General features: G+C 43.7%; 2 protein-coding genes and 1 pseudogene across 6 annotated transcripts in view; 2 read left to right on the top strand and 1 right to left on the bottom strand.

The window, feature by feature from the left end:
• Positions 1 to 13,698, top strand: part of LOC144297097 (uncharacterized) — a 68,288-nt gene that overhangs the window by 19,638 nt on the left and 34,952 nt on the right. The gene's annotated exons all lie outside the window — the stretch shown is intronic.
• LOC144297098 (uncharacterized) overlaps positions 1 to 13,698 on the top strand; it is a 41,712-nt gene that overhangs the window by 19,809 nt on the left and 8,205 nt on the right. The gene's annotated exons all lie outside the window — the stretch shown is intronic.
• Positions 6,500 to 9,884, bottom strand: LOC144297099 (poly [ADP-ribose] polymerase 1-like; annotated as a pseudogene).

Here is a 13,698-nt window from a genome sequence, read left to right as displayed (position 1 = left end):
TAAAATCTTTAAAAATAAGTAAATAAATCTTCCAAAAGTATAAGTTTTGTTTAAAAGTTCAAATTTAAAAAAAAAAAAAAGTTCAAATTTTACCAGTGCCAACAAATGCCATCAGTTGTTTTCCTCGAAGTGCCAAGGTCACTTGGTTCCTTTTCAAGAAAATGTCTATTAAGAACCCAAGTCTGAAAAGGCACAATTTTTTTCTGTTAGTCTTTTTTTTTTCAAATAAAAATTGTGTTCCATGAATAATATTATTTAGTTCAACAATGACACAAGTGTCTTTCTTTAAGATAAGCGTAGTTCTTTGGCTTGTACTAAAAGTGCTATAAAAAGACTTTCCATGTTGATAGGATGTTAAATATGTACTTAAGGGTTGAGATTTAATGAGTAATGTTTACTCTTTCCTCAAGAACATTTTTCAATGAAACTGGTACTTTTAACTACAAGAGCAATGATGAAAAGTACAAAGGGTTCTAATAGAGTTCAATGATACTGTCTTGATTTGTGCTAAAGTGGCAGCAGATTTACCCACCATTGTTAGTGCAATTCTTAATACCATTATTTTTAAAAGGCAGATAGTGTTTGTGTATTATTACAAAAATAGGTCTGACCTCCAGGACCCCATATAAAAATCTCAAGAGAACCCCATGAAGCCACAAATCATAATTTGAGAGTCACTCTTAATATTCAAGTGTCCCAGGAATTAATCTTGGTATTTTCCCTTCTCAGTTTATTCTAAGTTCGTAGAAAATCCTTAGTCTCGTGACTTTAAATTATCTATCCTCATGACTTCTAAATTTATGTCTCCAGCCTGAATATTTCTCCTGTAGACTAGATGTGTATAGATATTGTGATTTACAAGAAATGTATATTTGGATTTCATCTCACTTCTGGCCTAGAGCACCTAAAAATCAGGAATTTCCTGAGTAATAAGAATGATGTATCTTGATATTCAAAACAAACCTATTTCAACCACACCTAAGTTTATGCTAATGAGAAGACTTTAGAAAGCATCTAAGAATGGGTGCTGCCTGCAAGGGGAACCAACCTGGTGATTAGATGGTTGGAATTTTCTGTCCTATCCCCCTGAACTCTGGGGAAGAGGGCTGGAAGCTAAATCTATGGCCAGTGATTTAATCGTGCCTACAGAATTGGAGTCTTCATAAAAACCCTAAAGACCAGGGCCAGAGTCCCCAGGTTTATGAACACATGGAAATTTGAGTAGCACTCCTGAAGAGGATACAGAAGCTCCATGTTCTTTCCCACATACCTTGCTCTATGCATCTCTTCTATCTGGCTGCTCCTGAATTATCCTTTCATAAGAAACTGGTAATCTAGCAAGCAAATGGTTCTCTAAGTATATGAGTTACTCTGGCAAGTTAATCAAACCCAAGGAGGGGGTTGTTGGAATCTCTAAACTATAGTCATTTGGTCAGAAACAGAAGTGACAACCTGGATTTGCACTGCAATCTGAAGTGGGGGGAGGGCAGTCTTGTAGGACTGAGTCTTTATCCCATGGGATCTAAGACTATTATCAAGTAGATAGTGTCAGAAATGAGTTAGGTTGTAGGGTACCCAGCTGTTATTGAAAGAATTGTGGGGGGAGGGACGCCTGGGTGGCTCAGTGGTTGAGCATCTGCCTTTGGCCCATGGTGTGATCCTGGAGTCCTGGGATTGAGCCCCACATCGGGCTCCCTGCATGGAGCCTGCTTCTCCTCTCTCTGCCTGTGTCTCTGCCTCTGTGTGTCTCATGAATAAATAAATAAAATCTTTAAAAAAAAATTGTGGGGGGAAAAACCCACACATCAATATTGGGTGCAGAAACATAATAGGTATTTCAAATCTAATATTCTCTAACAGAATTCCTTATCTTACTAGTACATCCTCCCCAAATTGCTGTTTGTATTCTCCCCCTTCTCATTAAATGATCTTATCTGTTTCCTTGCTCAGGCAAAAATTATTTGAGCCATCCTTGACTGTCTTTCTTTTGTACCTCACATTCATTTTGTCAGCAACCTTGTTTGTAGATTCAGAAATCAGATTCTTACCATTTCTCATCATCTGCACAGCTACCACCCATGTGGTCCAAGCCTCTATTATATCTTACCTAGATCATTCCACCACCTTTCTAACTGGTCTTCTTGTTTCTTCCCTTGGCTACCTATGGGTTTTCTGTTTGTTTTTTCTTCATGGTAGCAGCCAGAATAATTTTTTTGAAAGATCAGATCATGTCACTCCTTGGCTCAAAAACTATCTTCCTATAGGTATTAGTCAGCTTGGGCAACCATAACAAAATGCCATAAACTGCATAGCTCAACCAACAGAACTTTATATTCTCACAGTCTTAGAAACCAGAAATCTAAGATCATGGTGCCAACCTGGTTGGGTTCTGGTGAAAGTTCCCTTCCTGGCTTGACTGTCTTCTCACTGTGTCCTCACATGTCAGAGAAAATGTGAGGAAGATCTCTGGTGTTTTTTCCTAATAAGGACATTGATACTATTGGATCAGAGCCCTACCTATATGACCTCATTTAACCTTACTTTCCTCTATCTTCAATACAGTCGCATGGGGGGTTAGTACTTCAACATGTGAATGGGGGGGTTGGGCAGGGAGAAGACACAATTCAGTTCATAAAACCATTTTTTCATTTAGACTAAAAGCCAAAATCTTTATGATGATGCTTTAGTTATCTATTGCTGCATAAAAATCAACCCCAAAATTTAGTGGCTTAGAACAACATCCATTTTATTTGTTCATAATTCATGGATCAGAGCAATTTGGGCTAGGCTTAAGTGGGAGATTCTTCTGCTTCTTTTACCTAGGATTACTCATTTGTCTACAGTCATCTGGTAACCTGATCAGGGATGAACTGAGAAAAAGAGCTCACTCATAAGTCTTGTAAGTGCTGCTGTTGGTAGGGCCATGTGATCCCCCATGTAGCAGACTAGTCCAGACTTCTTCACATGGCAATCTCAAGACTACAAATAAAGAGCTAGCCCCAAAGTATAAGTGTTTTTCTAAGCCTCTGTTTTTATCATGATTACTAATGTTGCATTGGCCAAAGCAAATCATAAGGTCTAGCTTAGAACAATGCAGGAAGGCACTAAACAAGGATGTGGATCAGTGGTGTGCCAAGGATAAGATGGTGGGAGCAGCCTACCCTAGGAATGGGCACAAAGCGGGTATATTGCCAGGGGAATTTTATTTTATTTATTATTTGTTTTTTTAATATTTTATTTCTGAATTTTTTATTGTTGTTTTAAGATTTTATCTTTAAGTAATCTCTACACTCTATCCCCAATGTGGGGCTTTAACTCACAACCCCAAGATCAAGAGTCCCATGCTTTACTGATTGAGCCAGCCAGGAGTCCCAAAAGGACACTAAATTTTTTTTTGGGGGGGGGGGTGTTGTTTTTGTTTTTTTAAAGATTTATTTATTTATTCTTGAGAGACACACAGAGAGAGGCAGAGACATAGGCAGAGGGAGGAGAAGCAGGCTCCATGCAGGAAGCCCGATGCGGAACTCGATTCCGGATCCTGGGATCCCTTCCTGAGTGGAAGGCAGACGCTCAACCGCTGAGCCACCCAGACGTCCCGGGTTGTGTTTTTTTAAAAAAGATTTATTTATTTGAGAGTGAGAGGAAGAACTAACAGGGTAAGGGTTAGAGGGAGACAACATCCAAACAAATTCCTGCTGAGCGTGGAGCCTGCATCTCATGACCTTGAGATCACAACCTGAGCCAAAAACCTAGAGTCAGATGCGCAACTGACTGAGCCACCCAGCTGTCCCACTACTATTAAGTTTTAATAATACATATATAAACTTCAAATGTCACATTTTTATTCCTTTTTAAATTAGCATTTTCTTCTACATGATAGTAAATGAAGAGAACTTCCCATTATGTGATTACCTCTAACACATGGACTCAATTATTAGTTTTCTAGGGCTGCCATAACAAATACCACAAACTTGGCAGTTTGAACTACAGAAATTTATTGTCTCACAATTCTGGAGGCTAGAAGTCTAAAAAGAAGTATGGGAGGGTAGGGTTTTTTTCTGAGGGCTATTTAAGAGAAATATTCCATGCCTGTCCCCTAGCTTTTGGTGGTTTGCTAGTATCTTTGGCATTTAGAACCATCACCCCAATTTCTTTCCTTATCTTCTCGTGATATTCTTCTTGTGTGCATGCTTATATCCAGAATTAGCCTTTTGATAAGGACACCAGTGATACTGGATTAGGGGGCCACCCTACTCTAGTATGACTGTATCTTAACTAATTACATCTGCAAAACCCCAGACCCAAATAAGAACACATTCTGTGGTACTGGAGACTAGGACTTCAATTCATATGAATCTTGGAGAAGAACACAACGTAATTCAACCATAACATGCATGTTTAGTGAAAAGTTAAGTACTGTATTTCCATTGATGATGGAATAGTAACTTGCACAATGTGTATGGCACTATTTACATTCACTATTTACATGGGGGCCATAGTTAATGATAGTACTGACTACTGAAAATCCAGAAGACAAATCACTTGAAGAAGCATTGGCATCTACTTCAAAAGTGAGTACCATTTTTTAAAGACTATGCTGAAAGACAAAAATTTAACATGAGCAGGTGTAGAAAGCCCACTTACCTATCACTATGTGATGCATTGGATCAAATGACTGTTCAATTAATTTCACTGATTTTTTTTTTTAAGATTTTATTTGACAGGGCACCTGGGTGGTTTAGTAGGTTAAGCATCTACCTTTGGCTAAGGTCATGATCCCAGTGTCATGGGATGGAGCCCCAAATCAGGCTCCCTGCTTAATGGGGGGTCTGCTTCTCCCTCTCCCTTTGCCCCTCCCCCTGCTTGCACACTCTGTCTCTCAAATAAATAAAATCTTTAAAAGGGGGGTGGTGGGTAATGCCTGGGTGGCTCAGCAGTTGAGCATCTGCCTTCAGCTTAAGGCGTGGTCCCAGAGTCCCAGGTTTGAGTCCCACATCAGGCTCCCCTCAAGGAGCCTGGTTCTCTGCCTATGTCTCTGCCTCTCTGTGTGTGTCTCTCATGAATAAATAAATAAAACCTTTAAAAAAAATTTTATTTGACACAGAGAGAACACAAGAAGGGGGAACAAGAGAGGGAGAAGCAGGCTCCCCACTGAGCAGAGCCTGATGTGAGGCTCGATCCTGAGCCAAAAGTGGATGCTTAACAGACTGAGTCACCCACGCATCCTTACTCATTTTTTTATTGACTGATTTCTTATTTACTTACAAAAGTAGAAGTGCACCATTTGGCTCAGTTGGTTAAGTGTCTGCCTTCAGCAGGGTCCTGGGATCAAGCCCTGCATCAGGCTCCCTGCTCAGCAGGGAGTCTGCTTCTCCCTCTCCCTCTGTCTGCTACTCCCCCTTCTTGTGCTCTCTATCAAATAAATAAATAAAATCTTTAAAAATTTTTTCAACATTGAAACTGAATTTTTACAAAGAATATGCAAATACAAATGCTGATGAATCACAGAATCATGGTAAAAATAATGATCCTAACATTAAGAAATTTGTAGAGCAGGGACTCCTGGGTGGCTCAGAGGTTTAGTGCCTCTTTCAGCCCAGGGTGTGATCCTTGAGACCCGGGATCCAGTCCCACGTCAGGCTCCCTGCATGGAGCCTGCTTCTCCCTCTGCTTCTCCCTCTGCCTGTGTCTCTGCCTCTCTCTGTGTCTCTCATGAATAAATAAAATCTTAAAAAGAAAAAAAGAGGAGCTAGAGATGTCAAATAAATATACAAACAGAGGTATCAGATTATTAATCACTAGGAAAATGAAAATTAAAACCACAATGATGCTGCTATATACCTATATCAGTCTGCTCTGGCTGCTATCACAGAATATGTCGAGGAGACTTAAAACAATTTTTTTTTTCACAGTTCTGGAGGCTGGAAGTCAAAAATCAAGGTGCTGATGGGTTAGTTTCTGGGGAAGCCTCTCTTAATTTGCAGATGGCCACTATATCACTCCCCTATCTCTGTGTCCTCACTAGACCTTTCTTCTGTGTGTGTGGACTTCTACTGTCTCTTTTCTTATAAGGATACTACTCCTATTGGATTAGGTCTTCACCCTCATGAACTCATTTAACCTTTATTATATATTTTTAATTTTTTTTAGTATGAAATTAGTTTTTATTTTTACCTCAAAATAAATGCATAACATTTTTCCAAAACTGAACTAAACGTGAACACTTAGAAGGGTGGAAGGAATAGTCCCTCCACCCCCACCTCCCCCCACCCCCCAGGAAGCCAGTGAGTAAGGCAGACATTGTGATGCGCAGGGTTCTTCCTGCAGGACTAGTCTAGAACCCCCTTCCTCTCTTACTGTCAGTCGTCCCCACCAGGGTGCTGGCCGCAGGGGGACCCCACCCATGCCCGACTCCCAGACCCATACAAACAAGGGATTTGAAAAGTGGGCAAACATCGCTTAACACGTGAGCAAACAGTCATAGAAAATCCTTCCTAAGGAGACTGAGTGGAGGTGGATCTCGGGCGGCGGGGTGGCGGCCTTGGCCCGGTCAGGCAGTGCGGGGTGCTGGGCATCCTCATCCCTGCCACCGGGCTATGCCTCAGCCTCTCGCCCCAGCTCACCACAGGGACATCTTGAAGTTGAACTTGAGCTTCAGCAGGTATTTCAGATTGACCTGAGTGAAGTCGTAGACAATGTACTCGTAATACAGCAGGCAGGCGTCGTTGACCCCAGAGGAGATCCTAGTTCCAAGAGGGACTTCTACGCCAGCCAGACTAATACTAGCGGAAGGGTCAAGGGTCATCATGCCCAAACCTGTGACCCTGTGCTTGCCCTTGGGTAGTTTGCTGATATGTGAAGTGTGCTTTTAGTTCATACATGTTCCCTAGGGCAACTTCTCCCAGCAGGATCAGGTCTATGGGGTCTCCCTGGGACGTGTGGCAGTAGGTGGCACTCTTGGAGACCATGTTGGCAAAATAGATCCCTTTACCAAACATGTAACCTATCACAGGCCTGGGTGGGGGGGACTATCCAGAGGCCCTGGGACAGGATCCCCGTGAAGTTGGTGGTCCTGGACCCGTGCCACAGCAACCTCCGGTTATGCAGCTGCTTGAAGGGCTTGTAGTGCTGGCTCTCGCCTTCACACTGGATCTTAAAAATATCAACTACCTCCAGGTCATATGCGTTGTGCATGGTCGGGTGAGTGTTCTTAACATACTTCCTGCTGGTCTCTGCTTCCTCAGAATCTCTGTTCACCACCTTAATGTCAGTCTTGAGCATCTCATAGTTGACGTCAATGGGGTCCTTGCTGCTGTCATCAGAGCCACCCCTGAGCAAACTGTAGGCCTCCAGCAGGTTGGCCAGCATTTCCCCCTTGGCCTGCACACAATCTGCATTGTTCAGGAGTGGGGCTTCTTCATCCTAAAGTCGTGGGGGATCAGGGTGTAGAAGCAATTTGTGAGATCCAGGATCTGGGAGTCATTGCTGCCCTGGGACACTGCCTGCTGCTCCTCACTGAGGATGGAGTACGCAGCCTGAATCTGCCATTTGCTCAGCTTCCCCAAGGGCATATTCTGAGAGTCAATCTCATATTCCATCCACCATGGCTTTCTTCATAATTTCTATGTCAAAGATCATCAATGAGGTCCTGCATGGGCTTGAGGAGCTTGGACTTGGTGCCAGGCTTCACCATCAGCTTCTTCACTGCCTCTTCGTCCCGGCCATAGTCAATCTCCAGAGGGCAGAATTTTTTGGGATGCTCTGTGAAGTTCTTGGCATGCCAGGCATCCCCAGTTTTCTCTTTATACAATTTCATAAAGTGCTCCATGGCTTCCTCCTTGGATGGCAACTGCTCCAGTTTGTTGCTGCCAATCATGGTGCCCACATGGCCCCAGGACCTGAAGATCCAGTACCTACTTTCTTTGTCATCACAAGCTGCAGCTTGTAATAGGAGTTGGTTCCCTTCACGATGTCTACCAGGCCTAGGGTGGCGCTGAACACCTTCCCACCTTTCTCCAGGACGTGTGCAGAGTGTTCCAGACCCGAATCCAGATCAACAGCAGCACCACCTTTCAGAGTTAATTTTATTCTCTTCTCAGATCTGTTGACGTCTTCCTCCTTGACGGGGCCCTTGCTGTTCTTGGAGAACGCAGTTCCCAATTTGGCTTTAGGGGCCGCAGGCTCTGCTGGCTCCGCCTTCACCTTGGCCCCCCAGGGAGCCAGGACATGGGCAGAGAGCAAGTCCTGAAGGCTCCTGGTGGAATTGGACACGTCCCGGAGGAAATCCACAGACACCACTCGGATGCTGGCCTCTCTCACTTCCTCCATCTTCTTGTTCATCTTCTCCACCTCCTTTTTGGTACTGATGAACAGGGAGGCCTGTTGGCTGTGCCCGTCAACTTTCCCCTGAGTTCCTCAGTCATGGCCTTCACCTCATCCTTGTTTAGTGAGAGTTTCCCAAGAGTCAGGATCTTCATGTTGGATAACAGCTTACCTGGTGGAGCAGAGCTGTTCACGCCAGCAGGCGCCGAGGCAGTAGATGGCGGGGGTGCAACTGCCACTGGGGCACTGATCTCAGGGGGAAATATCCAGTCTGCTTTTTTGATCTTCAATTTCTTGACATAAGAGATTTCTTGGAATTCCTTTGGGGTCACCCACTCTTCCAGCTGGGTGTCTATGTTTTGACCATACATTTGGTCCAGGCAGTGACATCCCCGGTACAGTGGTAGGCATCACTCTTTTTTTTTTTTTTTTTAATTTTTATTTATTTATGATAGTCACAGAGAGAGAGAGAGAGAGGCGCAGAGACACAGGCAGAAGGAGAGGCAGAGACACAGGCAGAGGGAGAAGCAGGCTCCATGCACCGGGAGCCTGACCTGGGATTCGATCCCGGGTCTCCAGGATCGTGCCCTGGGCCAAAGGCAGGCGCTAAACCGCTGCACCACCCAGGGATCCCAGGCATCACTCTTGAAGACCAGCTGGCCCGAGCATTCCTCCATCACAGGGAAGGAGGGCACTGAACACCATGCCATCAGTCACTCAGTCCAAGACCGCAGACTCCCCAGATGACACTTGCTACGTGTTGAAGATGAACAGCTCTTTCAGGTCATTCATAGAACACACTTTCTTTAGCTCGTTCTTGATGTTCCAGATCAGCTCGTTCTGGGCCTTCAGGGCCTTCTCAAGCCTACTGTTCTTATCTTTTTCTTTTTTAGATTTCTTCTTGGCCACTTCATCTATCCCATCCACCTCACACCTTCCCTCTTCCCTTCACTCTTGACTCCCAGGAACTGCTTCTTCAGGCCTTCTTTATCCTCTGGAGTAAGGAAGCCAAAGCCCTTGAACTGGCTGGTGCTCTACTCAGGCCGGAACCCTAGCTCCTCCCTGTTCTTAACAAAGCAGTTTGGGTGGCACCAGCGGTCAATCATGCCTAGTTGGGGCTTCTCTGGATCCAGCGTCTTCTTGGACAGGCGTATCTGGCCCTTTTCTATCTTCTCCAGGCAGCCCTTGCACGTGCTTCTGTTGGACTTGGCGAATTGGGCTGCGAAGTCAGCCAGCGTCTTGTCTGTCTTGCCGTCTCCTCCATCCTGGCCTTTGCCTGTCACGCCTCCAGCCTCCGCAGTCTTCCTGACTTTCTGCTGGTTGTCCCACCTGGGCGCAGAGAACCTGTCCACCTCCACGTCGGGGTGCCGGATGGAGTGGCCGACCTTCCAGAAGCAGGAAAAGTGGTACCAGTGTGGGACTTTTCCATCGAACATGGGTGACTGCACCATGATGGCCATGCACAGCGAGTCCTTGGGGATGCGCTCGCTGCATTTCTTGCAAGACGCGCGCCCGCCCTAGGCGTACTCGACCCAGTAGAGCTTGTCCAAAGACTTGGCCATCATCCGCGCACGCCGCCCCCGCCCCCCACTCCCGCTCCCCTGAGCACCCCCCTCGCAACTCCCCGCCCAACCACCAGCCGCCTCAGAGCAGGCTGCGCTGCCCCGCTGCGCCCCAACCCACCGCCCCTTTATTGTATCTTTAAAGGCTTTATGTACAAATATGCTCACATTGGGGGCTTAGGGCTTCAACACATAAATTTGAGTGGGGGGACACAATTCAGTTCATAACAATTAGGAATTGCTGGTGGAAGTGCAAAATGTAGAGCCATTTTATTTATTTATTTATTTATTTATTTTGAAGTTTATTTAACTTCTCTATCCCCTGTGGGGCTCGAATTCACAAACCTCAGATCAAAAGTTACATGCCCAGGGGATCCCTGAGTGGCTCAGCGGTTTAGCGCCTGTCTTTGGCCCAGGGCGTGAGCTTGGAGTCTTGGAATCGAGTCCCACATCAGGCTCCCTGCGTGGAGCCTGCTTCTCCCTCTGCCTGTGTCTCTGCCTCTCTCTGTGTGTCTCTCTTGAATAAATAAATAAAATCTTAAAAAAAAAAAAAGTCACATGCCGAGGGCACCTGGGGGAAAAAAAAAGTCACATACTCTATCAACTGAGCCACCCCGGTATAGCCATTTTAAAGATTTATTTAGTTAGTTTAGAGAGAGATAGAATAGGAAACAAAAATAGTACGTTCAATGGTACATCCATACAATGAAATGCTACTTAGCAATAAAAGGAAACCTGTTTGCTTATCCATTTAGGTTTTTTTATTTTATTTTATTTTATTTTATTTTATTTTTATTTTATTTTATTTTTTAAGAGAGAAGGGGAGGGCAGCCCGGGTGGCTCAGCGGTTTAGCGCCGCCTTCAGCCCGGGGCCTGATCCTGGAGACCCGGGATCGAGTCCCACATTGGGCTCCCTGCGTGGAGCCTGCTTCTCCCTCTCCCTGTGTCTCTCTGCCTCTCCTTCTCTCTGTGTCCCTCATGAATAAATAAATAAAATCTTTAAAAAAAAAAAAAAAAAGAGAGAAGGGGAGAAGGGGCAGTGAGAGAGGGAGGAAGACTCCATGCCCAGTACGGAGCCGGCTTGGGGTTCCATCTCACGACCCTGATATCATGACCTGAGCTGAAATCAAGAGTCAGACACCCAAATGACTGAGTCACTCAGGCACCCCTCCATTCACTTCGTGATGGACATTTGGGTTGGGTCCAGTTTAGAGCTATTAAGAATAAAATTGCTTTGAATATTCAGGATCAAGTCCTTTTGCAGGTATGAAATGAAATGAAACGTTTTCATTCCCTTTGGATAAATACCAACGTGGAATTGCTGGGTTGTGCTATAAATGTATGCTTAACTTTGTTTCTTAAAAAAAATGCCAGGGCGCAGCCCCGATGTCGCAGCGGTTTAGCACCGCCTTCAGTCCGGGATGTGATCTTGGAGACCCTGGATGAGTCCCATGTCAGGCTCCCTGCATGAAGGCTGCTTTTCCCTCTGCCTATCTCTCTCTCTCTCTCTCATGAATAAATAAATAAAATCTTATAAATAAATAAATAAATAAATAAATAAATAAATAAATAAATAAATAAAATTAAAAATTAAAAAATGCCAGGGAATCCTTGGGTGGCTCAGCGGTTTGGTGCCTCCCTTCCGCCCAGGACATGGTCCTGGAGTCCCAGGATGGAGTCCCATATCGAGCTCCCTGCATGGAGCCTGCTTCTCCCTCTGTCTGTGTTGTGTCTCTGCCTCTCTCTGTGTGCCTTTCATGAATAAATAAATAAAATCTTTTAAAAAAAATTTTTAATGCCAAACTACAGGCTTCTGGGGGGCTCAGTCAGTTAAGTGTCTGCCTTCGACTGAGGTCATGATCCCAGGGTTCTGGGACTGAGCCCTGCATCAGGCTCCCTCTGTTTTTCCTCCTGCTTGAGCTTTCTCACTCTGTCAAATAAATTTAAAAATCTAAAAAAATAAAATAAGCTAAACTTTTCCAAAGCAGTCACACCATTTGCATTCCCTACAGAAATCTATAAACCTAAGTTCCTTTATAGTCTCTCCAGCACTTGATGTTGTCTTTTTCTTTTCTTCTTTACCATTTATTTATTTATTTGAGAGAGGAAGAAAAAGCACATGAGCACAAGCAGGGGGAGGAAGAGGGAGGGGAAAAGAATCTCAAGCTGATTCTGCACTGATCATGGAGCCTGAGATCATGACCTGAGATCTCACAACCCTGAGATCATGACCTGAGCCAAAACCAAGAGTTGGATATTTAACCAACTGAGCCACACAGCTGCCCCTATGAAGCTTTTCATATTAGAATCATGAGGATAATCTATAAAATATTAAATCTTTCAAACCCCTGAAAACACTAAAATAAACCAAAGATGAAGAGCATATTCTCAAACCTACCATAAAATATTAATACTATGATTTTGGTTTGATTTACCATCTTAGGGATCCCTGGGTGGCGCAGCGGTTTGGCGCCTGCCTTTGGCCCAGGGCGCGATCCTGGAGACCCGGGATCGAATCCCACGTCGGGCTCCCGGTGCATGGAGCCTGCTTCTCCCTCTGCCTGTGTCTCTGCCTCTCTCTCTCTCTCTCTGTGACTATCATAAATGAAATTTAAAAAAAAAAAAAAAAAAAAAAAAAAGATTTACCATCTTAATATATGTTTCTAGATAGAATTCTGCAGTCATTTTTTTTTTTTTTAGAATTTTGCATTCATGTCAAGGAAAGACCATTCCTATATCTTATGCATTTGTCAGAATTTGGTCTATGACTTGATACCACTGATATCAAGTCTGTTAAGAAGGGAGGAGAGTGAAAAAAAAAAAAAAAAAGAAGGAAGGAGAGTGGAGAAATAGTCATGCCTACTTTTCATTGGTAGAAGCTACCAGTATTTACAAAAATATTCAGAAATTATTAACTGGCTAAAATAGTTTAAGTCTCTTGAAATACATTATCTTTCAACCCCTGGTACGTAATAGATTAGCAGTGAATAATTGCATAAATTGGTTAAGATATTATATAAATATATAATCTTGTTTTACTCTTCTTAAAGGCATTATAAATTTGATAGCAGAACATTTGTTTATATATCCCACTCTTATCTCAAATTCAACATGTTTGAAGCCTTAATTTTTTTTTGAAGCCTTAATTATTGTCATTATTTCCCTAAATGTGTCCCACCATCCCAAAAATATTCTCATATATCCTGTTTTCATTAGTTATTGTTGTATAATAAACCACCCCAGTAATTTGGTGATTTTTTTTTAAAGATTTTATTTATTTATTCATGAGAAACACAGAGAGGGAGAGAGGCAGAGACACAGGCCGAGGGAGAAGCAGGCTCCATGCAGGGAGCCCGACGTGGGACTTGATCCCAGGACTCGAGGATCACGCCCTGGGCTGAAGGCAGGAGCTAAACCGCTGAGCCACCGGGACTGCCCAAATAAATAAAATCTTAAAAAAAAAAAAAAAAAAACTAAGCTTTTGTCATCTAAGTCCAAAGGTGGAGAAGACTCCCCAGGTTCAGTTAATCTTGATCTGGAGACCTGTGAGTTAAAAACACCTGTCTCCCCATGCCCTACACCTGACTACACTTATATATATGAGTGAGAAAAGTATAGGATAACTACAAGAGAAGCTCATGTCCTAAAAGCAGGAAATAGAAGACGCCTACTAGTCACTGTCCATTGCTGAAATCTGGGAAGTGCATGTAGCCATTTCCCAACCTCCAGAGATGGGTCCTACTTCTGTTCTCTGAAAGTTTTCTGAATTCACTGTTCTATGGATTCTTGGTTTTGGCCTCTGTGCTATCTTTGG

This window comes from Canis aureus, chromosome 25, assembly GCF_053574225.1.
Source record: "Canis aureus isolate CA01 chromosome 25, VMU_Caureus_v.1.0, whole genome shotgun sequence".
NCBI lineage: Eukaryota > Metazoa > Chordata > Mammalia > Carnivora > Canidae > Canis > Canis aureus.
This window is presented reverse-complemented; position numbering and strand designations above follow the sequence as displayed.